The following is a 14,256-nucleotide window of genomic DNA, read 5'->3' as shown; positions in this document are numbered from 1 at the left end:
ATTACTTCCCCTGTGAGCTTTTATAGTATTTATTAATATGTTCAGATTATAGAGATGCACTGATGATCTCCAACGAAAGACAATGTATTTATCAAGAGTCCAGTACTGATCATGGCGTATATATTCCCACAGGTCACTGTTGTTTTATACATCTTTCAATAGATTTAGGTCCTTTAGTACCATTACTCAGCCTCTAACATCCCTCCCATCAATTCACAGCTTGAACTTCCTCACCTACCAATATATGTGCTTGCTGCTTAAAAAGCAAACTGTTGAAGGAGTGCTTTAAAAATGATAGATTATTGGCTTGGTTACATTCAGCTTTGTCACAGACATGATCTGTAGAAAATATTTTGGTGACAGAATCTTTCATTCCTAGTTTATCTCTTCCCTTCTCTTGTTGTTTCGACTGTCAATTAGTGTTCTCTTTTCTCACTTTTTCTTTACATTCTGCATATTTTCTTTTTAGCTTAATCACATCTAACTATATGGTTATAGATAATTTGTGAAATAACAGGGAACCACATAAAAAGCAGGAAAGCAAGGGGAAAATGCTTTCCCAGGAAAATGTCAAAATTGGATAATTCCTTTTCTCTCTCTCATGTGTCTGCTTTTTTTTTCCTCCCTCCTTCACTGGATGTATAATTACCTCATTGTTTCAGTAATGTGAAACAAAAATTAGATGCAAGAGAAAAATCTAAATAGAAGGACTCTAAATGCTTTTTCAAAATGAAGAATTTAACTAAACCACTCTAAAGTCCCCTGCTGGGCTCAGGCAAGCTGAAATTAATTCAAGAAGGCAGATAAAAATTTTAACCAGCGCGAGTGGAGATGACGGATGTGACAGCTCTCAGTTAAAATGTCTTTTAGTGGCAAATGCATGCATATTAGTCAAGTGATGTGACATAACTGTCCTGGGTGAGAGAAGATGAACCAATGACCATTTGCATTGAGAACAAAAGAAAATTTAGAAGATTACAATATAGAAAAGAATAAAAAAATAAATTAACATCCTCTTTCTATATGTAAACCTGTACACATATATATACCCACGTATGTGTGTATGAAAGAGGTAGCTTAAAAGATCTTGTGGGTGATGGAAAGTAATTTATGATGAAGATTTTTGAGTTTTCTTTTTATAGAAGAATTCAAGAACAGCTGTAGACTTGCTTGAATGAGATCCATGAAAACTAGTGGTTTTTTCCTTTTTTCTGTGCATAACTGAGAAAAAGAGGTGAGGTGTGTTTTATTAATGTATACACACTACATTTTAGAAGTTTTTCTCTTTTGAAAGGTATCTTTGGCTCTTTCAATGTGTTCTCAGGCTGAGCAGATGTACAGATCTAATGCAAGCGGAATTTATTCAAGGATCATCCAAGGATGCAGTCCATAGTGAAACACTACAACAGAAATAAATAACAACAGGAATGGACCTTTAAGAAAAGAAATTACCTGCAAAGAAAATACTTTAAGAAATCTTGGTCAGTTTACCACATTAATTTTTTTTTTTTTTTTAAAGTTATGATTTAGGAGCATATGCTACCAAGTCACACTAGGTCCCAGTTAGAGCTGCCCAGGTAATTGAATTTCAGTATTATTCTTATTTTTCTGCACTATAATTGAATTGTATTATCATAATTTTGTTATTCGGATGCACCTCTTACTGTGTACCTCAATAACATTCAAGGCCACATCTGGAACTTAATATTCTTAAATGCTGCAGGAGGGTAGGAGTAGGGGCACCTGAATATCTTTCTAATAACACTTGGTTGCAAAATAAGATGTACTCCCAACCACTGTTATAGAGGGAATTCTACCAAAAGGTTAACCGTTGAAATCTCAAAACTAATTGGGCATTTAGGATAGCTACTTTTGGTATCTTTCTATGTGAGAACGTGCATAAACTAATCCTCAACATCTTAATTTTAATACCCAGTCTAAAAAAGGTTTATTTTGTTTCCAGTTGTGACATTTTTAAATATGTCCTTGTGCAGTATGCTCCATTATTGTATTTCACTTAAAAGAAGCAGTATTCATTAAAAGTTTAAACTATTGAACAAAGTACTCTAAAACAGGGTCAGAGGGGTAGGGACTGTAAAACGCTGACCTGGTCAGAAATAAACTGCAATTCAGCAAGACTATGGCAAGCTACTCATTAACATTTTAACAAGGGTAGCTAATAGCACAACAACCTTATTACAGCCATGTGTCTGTATACGTTTGCTCTGCAGGTTTTTTTATACCTCTTCTTCGTGGTTTCTTTGAAAATAATGTTTATAATGTTTAAAAAGTTGATCTGAGCTATTATAAGCTATTTTCTAGACTTAGTCAAAAGAGGAACATTTGCTTCATTTATTTTCATTAAAAACAAGCAAACAAACATGTTATGGGTTATTGGTTTTTCTTTATTCTGATATCCAGTGCAGGCGTGTAACTTGGGAAGATCAGAGTGTAAATCAACTCCTTTTCTAAAGCTACATGTTTTCAGGTTTCCTCAGTGTCTTCACAAAGGTCTGTTCTGTCACAGTTTGGCTAGGTACTAGTTTGCAAATGGACATAATTTCAGTTCCCTGCTCTGTCAGCTATTCCCCTGACCTTGAGCAAGACTTCTGTAGCCTTTTTGTGCTTCAATAACCAATCTGTAAGATGAAGACATTAACTTTTCCCAGCATCACATGGACACTAAATATTAACTGCTTTTTTGAGTTATAATGTGCATACAGTTAATGTACACCTTTATGGACAGTATACAGCCTTTCTGGGGAAAGAGACCAAGGTAATTTCTATAGGCTTGTGCCTGAGAGCTCAGAGTTTTCTGTTGTGTATCCAGAGATGACTGAGGTCTGGAACCCAGTAAGGATGTCTGCAAGGATCTCACAGCTTCATGTTCCTATCTCATTCAGTAAACTAAACAGTGAAGAAAGAGTACACAATAAAATACATGGAGTAAATTACACCAGAATAAGCCCTTTATGTATAAAATATCTCTACTTAAGAGTTTGATTGCTTCATTAAGTAAAGTCACTCTTACTTATTGTGCTTATCATGTTACCTACCAGGATATTGTCTGCCTTTCTTGCTAGGGAATGTATTCCTATTTCAGGAGAAGGGATGTTGCCCACAGAGCAGATATCCGTTTGCCTGGCTTTCCAAATTATGTCTAGTTGAGGAGTATCTAGTTTATTTCTCTGTCCCCAGCATAGGGTTATTTCAAACACCCCATAACAGGGTTATTTCAAACACTAAAAATTATTTTATATGATTATTTGGTATATTTAAAATCCAAATGACACTTTCAAGTGAGTTAGTCTTTATCAAGATTAAAAATACAATTTTAAGACCTTTAGGGCATACATACCTGTTGAAGACAACAATGCTGCTTCAACTGTTACATGCACTTGTACTTGGTGGATTCTACCTCCAAAAATTGCAACAGATGCTGCCAGGGTATCGTCTGTAAATAAATAAAAAAAAGCAGACCAAAAAAAGAGAGAGACAACACAACTATTCTAAAAAGGAATACAGGTTGCTTGTCATGACTGGTGGCTTCAGGAAGGCTGAGGACTTTACTGGAATATAGTGAACTTGCTGGTTAGCAACAGGTGACTTTCTTTTGGATGCTGAATCTTTTCCACTTGTTCATGTGGGACTCTAGTTGAGGCTGACCAGCCTGTACTGTGCTTGTCAGATATGATGGACTTGTGTATCCAGAAATAGTGAAAATCTGTAACACTGGCAGTCATACTGAGAACAAGAACTTCACTGCAAGCAATAGTTTGAAGCCTATTGTGTAAATGTCTTTTCTTTCATGGTTTTTACTGTTATTGCTGGTTTTTCCTCAGTGTCAGTTCCTTGGTGTTGAATTAGAATGAGGTTCTCTTTTTCTCTTAACACTACTAATATCATGCTGTAGGGTTTGAATACACCACATTTATATGAATGAGAGGTCTGGTCTCCCCATAGTTTGGGGTTTGGAAGGTGTGATAGTATATAGAGTTAACTTCTATATGGAATTATGTAGAGTTAACCATTTTCTTGGCCTTGGTTCTAACAAAGTGATCATTTAAAAGCTTCTAAGCTAGGATGACTTGGGGTGAGAGTGGGGTGGGGGAAGAGAAGTTGTTTTTAACCATTCATATAGTTTTATTCCCTGTAGGCAGATCCCCTTTTATATGTTAGTACTCAATTACAAAAAACATGACTCTGAAGTACAAAACTCATGTAAATGGTTTAAACTTTCATTTGGTCTAAGTAAAACCTCATCCTCCCACAGTCTCAATTTAGGGTTTTGTAGCAAGCTCTACCTTACTATATAGGTCTAACATTATATATAGGTCTAACAAATTTGTAATAAATTAAGGTATTGAAAAGAAAGAAAACTGCCAGTGCTCTTAAGATCTCTGTAGCACGTTTGAGCCCATGTAGGTCAACAGGTCTGCCTGAAGATGTCTATTTTCAGAGACAACTTCCTAACTGAAAAAGAGAAGAACTCATGGCTGGTAGAAGATAAAGTATGTAAAGATGAGCCAACTTCTCAAGAAATGAATATGAAAACAGTGTCAATGCTGTATCAGGCTGAATTAGGAGTTTTCACTATTCTGTTATTAGTTAGTGATTGGTTGGAGTCTAAACCAGCTAAAACAAGATAGGCATTTATTCTATTTTTCTCTCTACTTGTAGCTTAATTACCAAAGTGACTTACCTTTAGGGATCGGATTTGGGGTGTTGTGGAGATCCATTTACTTTCAGACATGGCTTCATATGTACTTGTAAAGTACAAGTTAAGGTAATGTAGGAAAAATAGTATATTTAAATTCAGTGCAAGGTCTTATGGAAGGGGAAGGTGATATTTATTTACCAAATGTTTAAGCAAGTTGTTTGTATGCACACACACTTCAAAGCTACATACTCAAACGAACCAAGATGTTTGTGTCTACGTAGTCTCATCATGATCACTTGTGTGTGACACACAAGACAAGGGATGCCAGTTCCTCTTGACTGACAACAACAAACTGGTCTTTGGACAGATCTTTGGTCTTAATGTAAACATCACATTCCTCAACCTTATTTCTGGGAGCAGTGCCCTAGGAATAACATCCTTCACTATCAATATAGGCTATTCTTTTAAATCTTTGTTCTACTTTTATTCTAGTGCTAACACACAATATATTCTGGTGCTAACACACAAAATATATTTCCATTTATATTTTATGCATACCAGTCTTGATTCCACCCCCACCACCCCACCCCCCCAGTACAAATCTGTACAATAACCTATTAGGAGGAGTATATACTATTCTCTTCATGTCATTTTAACTTATTGGAGACCATGGGAGACATTATCTTCTGTAATGTTGCGCTACATACATATCTCAGCTAGAAATGTGTTGAAGTTATGATGATAAGTAGAAGACATGCAAGTGAAATTATGAAGTGGCTGTAATTCAGTGTTCCTTTCATTTCAGGTATGAAGAATTTCTCAGGATTTTTAACAGTTAACCTGAGGGTGAATTTGCTTTGTGGCTCGGTAATAACAACAGGCAAAATATTAAAGATCCTTCTGCTCCTGATGCTTTTAGTTCTAATTTTTGTTTGTTTCTCAGGTGATATATATTACTGTGTTACAAGTGTTGTGCTGCTATTATTTCCCTTTTCACTGGATTAATCGTGTAAAAAAAATTGGAAAGTTAAGGAAGAGATGGATGTTCTAGATAACTTTTCTATTCTATTTACTCTGTTTTGGACCTGACTGAAACTCTTAATTAAGTTAATGAGTTTTTCTTTTCGTCTCAATGACAGCAGGCTAATCTTTAATTATTTAGCAACTTTGTTTTGCAACATAGGATATTTCTAAGTTACATTTTATATTACTGTGGACATACAAGCTTTTTTAACCCGGATAATGATACTTATCCGTTCCACGTGAAAGTGTGAGATGTGAATTGAGGCTGGTGTTGAAAGACCTCATGGAAAGAAACTCTGATTCAGTGATGGCTGCCCTGCAACAAAGACTTGTGCTTATCAGAACAATGTTTATTTAAGCAAATGAAACTACCAAACAACAGATCAAAAGATCACTGTTCAAGCTCTGGGTTTTATTTTATTTATTTTTTTTAAAGATAGACTAAACCTTATGGTTTAAAGAAACGCATTAATTTGACTCTTCTGTCTGTGGGGTACAGCACCTCTGATCTCAGTTGTGGTAACTGAAATGATTGTCATGTCACAGTGAGAAACTGTGGAAGTCTGTATGTCATTTTGGCAAAATCTAGAGTGACGTTTCCGTTTACCTTCTTCAGTGTTACATTTGCCAAAAGCATTACTCGTGAAGGTATTTGTGACAGACTGCAAACAAAATTCTGTGTATTATTGAACAATAATCAAGTGAGTAATCTCATGAATGGAATACTTGCAAAGTTTACTTGAGCTTTTAGTTTTGAGAAATAAAATATTTTAATTGTAGTACAGAGGCACAGATGGCTTTGCAGTCATTGAATGAGTTGTCAGTTATTCATTCTTCATTATAGAAGGTTTAAAATTTTGATTACATTTTTACCATATCCCATTTTTTCACTAGTCCCATATGGTGAAAAGAAATCTGACAAAGTAAACCTTTGATCTCCCCCAAAACCAAGAAACATAAAACAAAATGATAGATTTCAGTTGCAAAGTGTAGCGAGCCTTCAACTGCTGTCCTTATACCTCTTTACTAAAAATGTAAATAAAATACAAGGACAAAAAGCAAGTTCTGAAGTTACATATGACATAACATATAAAGCTAGAATTTTGTCAAACATTGTTCATTCACAGTAATAATATTATTATAATCACGGGAGTGTGAATACATTGTATTCACTTTCATGATTTCCTTTTTACATCTCCTGTTGAGTGGGACATTCACATAAGCTTATTTTGTAACATTTGTTAATTTTTCGATCATGTGAGGGTACCTTGCAGTTGTGCTTTCTAGTTGTGCTTAATTTTATTAATAGGAAACTGAAGTACAGGGACTTAATCATCATCCAGCTGCTTACAAAATAAGAATAGAGGCAATATTAATGTGTGGTGCAGCATGAAAGGTAGAACAGATGGTTTTAAAAATCATATCTGTTATGCCTTTTGGGTTCTGACATTCAGCTCTTTCATGTAACTTAGAGCACTTGCTGGCTTGTTCATACCGTAAACTTGTTCATGCCATAAGCCTCATTGACCATCTTGAATTGAATCTCAACTTCACAATTTGGGAGATAATCAGGTTCTTCAGACTCTGGCATTATTTCACCATTATCTCTTAACTGAGGTGCAACTCACCAGTAAAGCATTTAAGCAGATGCCATTAATCTTTGCAGTCGATTATTGGATTATTAAAGATACAAATAAGAATTTTTAATTATTAGAATGTTCTGAATGTTGAAATATTGGCTCTCATTAAGGAAAGTGGTGCTTGGGTTTAGTGCTGAGAGTTTTTATGCTCTATGACAATTTCTGCTTTTTGTTATTGAGTTATGAATGCATTTATTGATAGTACCTTCAGACAGTGTTAAGACACTGACTGCTTATTTGTCAGTGTAAGGAGAATTTCATTTTAAGACAATGAAAGAAATTGAAAATAATGAAGTTTTTGTTTCAAAGGTTGACTGACATTGATATAACGTGTGTGTGTGTATTTTTAATAAACTCCCATTATCCATAAAACCCACTAAATGATGCTTTTACTCTTGGCACAAATGTGTCTGATGGCTATTTTTCCTTTCTAAAGGAATAGTCTTTGAGATGACTCTGTTTTATGAGGACTAAACTTCAATTGTTTAGGTGGTTAGGAAATTAAAGAAATAAAATATTATTATCAAAAGATATTTGGGGAAAAATGGCACCTGTAGTAACTGTCCAAATTGTTGGTAGTATTGGCATATGCTGGAAAAGCGTTAATGGAAGATCAATTAGATTCTATAGGAGTACCAGTGTTAAACAAATATTTGACTGACCTGTCCGGATGTGAGGGAAGATATACAAAATAGTGTGCTATACTTATTAATATACTGCTAGGAGAAGTCAAATTAGCAGGAGTTTGAGGTGTGACAGCCGTACCTTTGTAGTCTTAAATCAGTTTCTTGTATTTATTCAGTTGTTGCAGAACAGATTCCAAGCCCTCGTTGTCAGTATTCCAACAATCTAAACAGATTTATTCCTAATTCTGTTAGTTTTAACAAAAACATAATTGATAGCAATATGTGTTTTTGCCTTTAATTTTTTATGACTTAATATGAAGTTATTCAGTGATATGCAGAGACATGAGCCCACAGTGGCTTCATGAAATGGTAAATTCTCTCCCATGCTCCTCTTTATTTTCTCCTTATGATGATGGCCTATTACCACTCTGAAAGAAAAGCAATATGCTCTCTTATTTAAACACTCTTAAATAAAAGCTGAATCTTATTCCTATAGATGTTTGCAGCAAATCTCTTCTATTTTTCCACAAGAGTACAGCTGAATATTTTGTAAATCTTGACGCAAACTGGGAAGAAAAAAATCCCCCTGGACAGCAGATTATATCACAGTGACTTTAAGAACATTTAAAAATATGGATTATTAACTAAAAATGTTATTAAATGATTTTTGAATTGTGAGTTATTGATCCAACAGATTGTGTTCCCTTTGCAGTCATTCTGTTAGGTTCAGAAAATCTCTCCTACCGTAGGTTGCAAATTATTGATCCAGTATCACAAGCTAGTGGCCTGTGATCATTCCTCTTTTTCAATAAATTCCTTCTTTGTAGTATATAACTGTAGAGGTAGTGACTTAATGAATTTGCCCTATAGAAGTTCATAATCTGTGTTTTATTGACACAGAATGTGTATAGCAATTATGTAATATGTTGTCATTAGTTATTTAGATATCTTTAAAAGCCACTGTGGTGGGTTAACCTTGGCTAAAGGGCCAGATGCCCACCCAGCCCCTCTTTCAATTCCCCTCCTCAATCTCCTCCAGGACAGAGGGGAGACAAATAGGATGGAAAAGCTCCTGGGTCAAGACAAAGACAAGGTAGATTGCTTACCAATTACCATCATGGGCAAACAAGACTCAACATGGGGAAAATTAATTTAACTGATGCCAATTAAAACAGATTTAGGTAGTGAGAAAAAGAGACAAAACATTAAAATAACACCGTCCCCCTGCCTCCCTTTCCAGGTTCAACCTTGTTCCATTCCCAACTCCTCTACCTTTCCCCCTCTGTAGTGCAGGTGATATGGGGAATGGAGGGTTGTGGTCAGTCCGTAAGGGCTCCTCTCTGCTGCTCCTTCCTCCTCATGCTTTTCCTTTGCTCCAGTATGGGTCCTTCCCATGGGCTGCAGTCCTTCAGGATAAACCTGCTCCTGCATGGGCTCTCCACCTGCTGCAGTTCCTTCAGGGCATAGCCACCTGCTTTACCATGATCCCCTCCATGGGCTGCAGGGGAATCTCTGCTTTGGTGCTAGGAGCAACTCCTCCCCCACCTCGGTGCTCCCAGGGCTGCTTCACACACTTTACTCCTCACTGCTAGGCAGGATTTTCTGCCCTTTCTTACACACATGTCCCCCTCATGCTTTGTAACCATCCTCTGTCGGGCTTATATGCAACTTACCTATGTGCAGCTGGTAGAACAACATGATTTTTCAAACTGGTGAAGATGTACTCTCTTATGAATATCATTATTTGTAGTAATTTGCTCTTATTTTTATTAATTTTGTCAGCAGTTACTGCTTTATCAATAAATAAATGCTGATGCCTTGATTCTGAGTTCCATGTTTTAAAAGGTTTGGAGGAGTTCGGCATGGAGCGCGTACCCCATAGGTCTCAGTAGAGTGTCTAATAAGGTAACACTGTAATTTGTGGAACTTGTAGCTGCTTTCGTTGAACCCATTGAGGCACTTGGAATAACTCTCTGCCATGCTTTTTTTTACTTCCACAATCTGTTCTCCCTTCCCTAGCTGTAATTTTGGCATCGCGCTGTACTAGGAGGTTCCACGCTGCAGAATGCATTAAGGGAGGACGTTTTCCACCTCATGGGGAAAAATTCTCCCAGGCCTTTGAAGTATTTTCCAGAAGGATGATACACTAAGTGTTGTATTCCTGAGTGTTTGTAGATGAAATGCCTTAAGGCTATAGTTTTGCATTTATTATTACTGGGTCTGTATTCAGAGTATTAAGATGAGAGCTCTGTGCCATTCAGGGGGAGGCAGATGGTATCAATTTGAGTTGTTACTGGTTCAGCACTAATGTTGTGTAACTGTTATATATGTCTTGCTTCATGATTCTGTGCCCTTATACCAAATGTACTTCTATTATGGAGCCACTACTGGAATTTGCCTCAAAAATCTTAACATATTGATTAAGATTATAATAACAAGCAAGATTAGTTCCCACAGGGAAGATTTGGGGAAGCTAGGAGGAAGGTGGAAATTAAAATCTTGTAGGCACTGGGATGGACCGCACTGATGTAATTGCGTTAATTTTGAAACTCTTATTGGTATGTAACACTTTATATCTTCCAAAATATTTTGGTGTACAGAGATTTAAGCCTTATTTTTCCCAAAGTCTATAAACCAGCATAAACAGCCAAAGGTGTCTCATCTTGTCTCTTCCTCATTCCCTGTCATGTCTCCCCAGACCTACACTGATCCCCTCTAATGTCAGAAAAACTGTATAGCCAGAGAGTTCCCCCAGACTGGGGAACTAATCTAGGTTAAAAATCCTCTTTGGTGGGTGAATGCATGTGTGTGTTTAGCCAAATTTAGAAGTTTGGCCAGATCACTTTTAAACTGGATTACTTCCCAGGCTGGTTCTGAACACGTCACAGAAGTGCTTATATTGGTCCACGAGAGAGGAGGATGTGGGGCTGAGAAACTGGAGGGTGCAGGGCAGAGAAACTCGAGTAGGACAGAGGTGAGCAAGACCTGCATTTGGCAGTAAGTTTAACTCAGGTGTTGACAAAACCCTGCCCTTAGGCAGGAATGCGCAAAGAGGAGCTCAGAAAGGAGTTTCTTAGCATAAAAAGGTACCCAGTTTGGCCTGAGGGATGGACACACAAAGGATGCTGTAATGCTAAATATGACTTATGTATTCAATAGGTTAATAAAAGAAGATAAAGTAATAATTCGTATGTTATGGATGAACTGTATGTTGGGGAGGGGGAGTAATGACCTTCTGAAGTATGTTACAAATTATTTATATATTTAATCAAAGGTTTAGTGCTGGTTCATCACCGTTTTCCACCTGCTGCTTATTCACAGCTTACCTTTTGTCGTGTCCTATAAATGTCATGAATATATCAACTTCCCTGTTAAGCCTTTTAAATGCCAGAGAATGGCAGTAGGTATTACTGTGGGGCTTTGGTTAGGAAAGCCCTTTCTTCTCTCCTTCCCACTCATCTTTACATTTTCATTCATCTCTTTGAATTTCCTTCTGCTTCCCAATACTTTTGCTATTAATCATTACTTAGTAGTCACTATTGCTATAATGACTGTATTGTCGAAGTGCTGGTCAGCCCTGTCATTATCCAGCCTATTGGTAAATGGGGGAGCATTTTTGCAACTGCCAACATTGAAGTCTTAGCCTGTGCATTGGTGATGGAGTCAAGTCTTGGTAAGCAGGAATTTATAGATGTAATTGCTTAGATACCAAAATAAGATGTCCTGATGTCAAGTGAAATCCTACAGGATAATTATGCCAGTTTTTCTTGAGACTACTGTTGGTAATGGTTGCAGGAATGTACTCTGCAATAAAGTTGTTTGTGTTGATATGTAATAAATCTACCTTTTAATGTTATTCTTAAGCTTCTTTGTTTCTGTTGCGGTAATACTTACAGGTCTACCATACCTACAAGAATCCTCCTGTAAGAATCCTCCTGTAATCCTACAAGAATCCATACCTACAGTACCTCCTGTGTACTGTTCCAACACAGAGCACTACAGAAAATGTGCTCTCTAGTCCCTAATATTACTGTATTCCTAATTTCTTTTAAATCTTATAACAATTATTGCCTTCAAAACCTCCACACTTATTTGTTGTATTGCAGGTGGTGTTAAACATTTAGATAGCATCATAAATATAAACAATGCTTAACAAAACATAAAAAGCTCATACAATATTTTGCATAAAAATATTGTATTATACAATATAGAATACAATATAATATATGGTGTTATTTTACAGTATTTATATAATTAACAAAAAAGCATATTACAGAAAAGAGGGACTGTTTAGATATCACTGGAGAGGGCCTAATGTGGAACTAATGAAAGCAGTTGATTTTAAGGGAGGATTTGAATAAAAAAGCGTGGGGCTGGCAGAAATGAAATGGGGGATATATCAAGCTCTTTTTCTTTTAAGCTCTCAGGAGCAGCATTCTAAAGGATATATTGCAGGTAGTCAGCTCTGAAAATGGAAGTTCCATTTCTGTGAAAAATCATTTAGAACCCATCTGTTTATATTTCACAGAAGCGGCGAGCGCAAGACGTATAAATGATTGAAGATTGTGTGACTTGCAAAGGGCAAAAGTGTGAATGAGACTGTCTGTTTTACTTCTCTTGGAAAGAGAGTTGCATTTTATAACCCTATGCCTAAAAACTGCTTCATCTGCTGCCAAAAAATTAATTAGAATTAACACACACACTCACTCTAGAGGTAGGATTTTTAGAGCAGCTTAGGGGAAATAGGGAGAATCTTCATTTTGAAATGGAAGTTGGGTGATAAGGCCTTTGAGCTCTTGAAAGTATCTAGTTTTAAATGCAGAGGACTGAGGAATATTGTTTTCCTAGTGTGCCTCATACAGAAAGAAAGGGAATGCAGATAGAAGAGGTGCTCTGTAATCCACTGTATAGGGACTGCATAAGGCTCACCGAAGGAGCTAGGCATGAAACAAGAATATATCTGTAAAACTGCCATTTCATAATTGTTCAGAAAAGGACTGTATATGGCCCATTTCTTAGCCACACTAGGTTGTGTTTAGAATACTCTTGTATGCACCAAATGCTTGCTGTGTCATTATAGCAAGCGGCTATAGAAACTCAGGTACTTAAAGAAGCAAATAAATGACAGGGTGTATTGGGTTTGCGTCGCAAGGTTTTGGTAGCGGGGGGGCTACAGGGGTGGCTTCGTGAGAAGCTGCCAGAAGCTTCCCCCATGTCCGATAGAGCCAATGCCAGCTGGCTCCAAGACGGACCCGCCGCGGGCCAAGGCCGAGCCTATCAGCAACGGGGGTAGCACCTCTGGGATAACATATTTAAGAACAGGGGAAAAAAAACCCTGCTGTGCAACTGCAATTGCAGCCAGAGGAGGAGGGAGGGCATTTTTTATTACAACATTTGTCTTCTGGAGCAACAGCTATGTGTACTGAAGCCCTGCTTCCTGGGAAGTGGCTGGACATAGCCTTCTGATGGGAAGCAGAGAGTACATCTTTTGTTTTCCTTTGCTTCCGCGCATGGCTTTTGCTTTTATTAAACTGCCTTTATCTTGAACCACGAGTATTTTCCATCTTACTTTCTCCCTCCACCCATCCTGCTGAGGATGGGGCATGATAGAGTGGCTTGGTGGGCAACTGGCATCCAGCCAAGGTCAACCCACCACACAGGGTCAGACCGATGGCTTTTGTAAATCTGGGCAGGTAACTTGACTCTATTCTAATTTATCCTTGGTCTATAATGTTCTATGAGGCTGTGTACCTTGTAGTTACATACAGCACAACATGGTACTCTGTCAAAAAAGCAAAGGATTTGCTCTGACAAATCACGTGACGTGCCCAGCGGGTCTGAGAGGGTATCACTGTGTAAACAAGTATCCCCAAACCCATGGAAGGTTTTGCATGCAGTTTAGCAGTACTCTTACTTAATATGTTTAAAGGGGCTTCCTCACGTAACAAAAATCTACCCAAAGACCAAGACAAAAAACCCATGCAGCGTTTTCTCCTTCTAGGCCTTTGTGTTTCAATGCTGTTTTAAAAAAGTCTTGCATTGAGCTGATTTTTACTTAGTGCCATCCAATAAGGAATGGATGCTAACTCATATTTCCTGCTGCACAGGAGCCAAGGGGTGAGTGGAAGCAGGGGGGCAGACTGGAGAATCTGGAGACTTGGGGAACCTCCTAGGATTGATTACTTGGGAAGTTTATGTGTTTTTATTCTGATTCTCTTGAGTGACAAGCATCAAACCCTTGAAGAAAAGAACCCTACCTGACCTATTCTTGTTTTCTTTTGAGTCACATACTTATATGTGCACGTTT

General features: G+C 37.3%; 1 protein-coding gene across 8 annotated transcripts in view; it reads left to right on the top strand.

Annotated features, from left to right (window-relative positions):
- The window catches only part of ROBO2 (roundabout guidance receptor 2), a 538,871-nt gene that overhangs the window by 159,152 nt on the left and 365,463 nt on the right, over positions 1-14,256 (top strand). The window lies entirely within an intron of this gene.

This window comes from Ciconia boyciana, chromosome 1 (genome assembly GCF_034638445.1).
Source record: "Ciconia boyciana chromosome 1, ASM3463844v1, whole genome shotgun sequence".
Classification (NCBI taxonomy): Eukaryota; Metazoa; Chordata; class Aves; order Ciconiiformes; family Ciconiidae; genus Ciconia; species Ciconia boyciana.
Note: the sequence above shows the minus strand (reverse complement) of the source record. Positions and strands in the feature narration are given on the sequence as shown.